Source organism: Suricata suricatta, chromosome 3 (assembly GCF_006229205.1).
Source record: "Suricata suricatta isolate VVHF042 chromosome 3, meerkat_22Aug2017_6uvM2_HiC, whole genome shotgun sequence".
NCBI classification, from domain to species: Eukaryota; Metazoa; Chordata; class Mammalia; order Carnivora; family Herpestidae; genus Suricata; species Suricata suricatta.
The window spans coordinates 5,837,436-5,838,465 of record NC_043702.1 but is presented as its reverse complement, the minus strand read 5'-3'; the positions used below and the strand labels follow the sequence as shown (position 1 = coordinate 5,838,465).

At 56.1% G+C, this 1,030-nt stretch overlaps 1 protein-coding gene across 1 annotated transcript in view; it reads right to left on the bottom strand.

The window, feature by feature from the left end:
* The window catches only part of HJURP (Holliday junction recognition protein), a 15,554-nt gene that overhangs the window by 8,698 nt on the left and 5,826 nt on the right, over positions 1 to 1,030 (bottom strand). The window lies entirely within an intron of this gene.

Genomic DNA, 1,030 nt, shown 5'->3' with positions numbered 1-1,030 from the left:
TTCCTTCTTAACTCAGTTTTCAAAGGGCTCCAAGGCGCTGCAGGCTGCTGCAAAAGAGAGCGCGTGTTCTTAGGGGCTTTGGGTCTGGGCGAGCTCTTGGATTCCGGCGCCGACTGGCAAGTCCGTCAGTTACATGGCGGGAAGTGGGGCCCCTCAGTTTTCACTCCTCGCTGTTAGCGGGGCCACGTGGGCACCTCTGAAAATCCACCTAACCCAGAAATCGGACTTGAGATAATTCACCCAGTGGCAACAATCCAAAAGTAAAACAAACAAACAAACAAAACAACCCCCCCCCCCCAGGCCTGTTGGGAGGTTTGACAGCACGGCCAGAACACAATCCGAATATTCTTGGGTGCCTTCAGGACTCAGCTCAGAATTAGTCCCAACCAGCACGTTCAACGAGAAAAGATGTGTGGCATTTCGGCTCAGGACGCAGCCTCCCCGTTCCCCTTCTGCCCTTGCCCTGGGGACAGGGGGTCCCGGCCTTCACTCTCTGCACCTGAGTGGATGCAGATGGGGGGTAACGCACACCCACACCGTCCGGGGGCTCCTCACTGCCGCCGGGGCCACCTACCCCTGCACAGCCGCCCCGATGCAATGCTTCCAAAAGTACAGTCGTCCCCCACTTCCCCGCCAGGGTCGCTGCTTTACTTAGTGAGACACTAGCAGTCACACACTGGGTGTATGGGCAAACTCTGCACTGAAAGAACAGTTTTCAAGAAAAGCCACACACCAGCCATTCTGGCATCTGACGCTGGGCCCAGGAAAGAGGCCCCTAGGCTGAGTTCTCTGTGCATTCCCATGCGAGGAGACCAGACCTGGATGGATGGCGGGGAGGGGAGACACCGGGTTCCTGGGTCACTCTGGGAGACACAGAACAACGGCCTGATCATGTGACCTTGGGACTAAATGGGCTTCCAAGCGCTGACAGGGATATACTTCCTAGAAACACCTTCCTTCTGACATCGCCTCCTCAGGCAAAGACAACTTAGAGCCTAACTTTCAATGCAGCGTGCTCGATCAAGGGTAT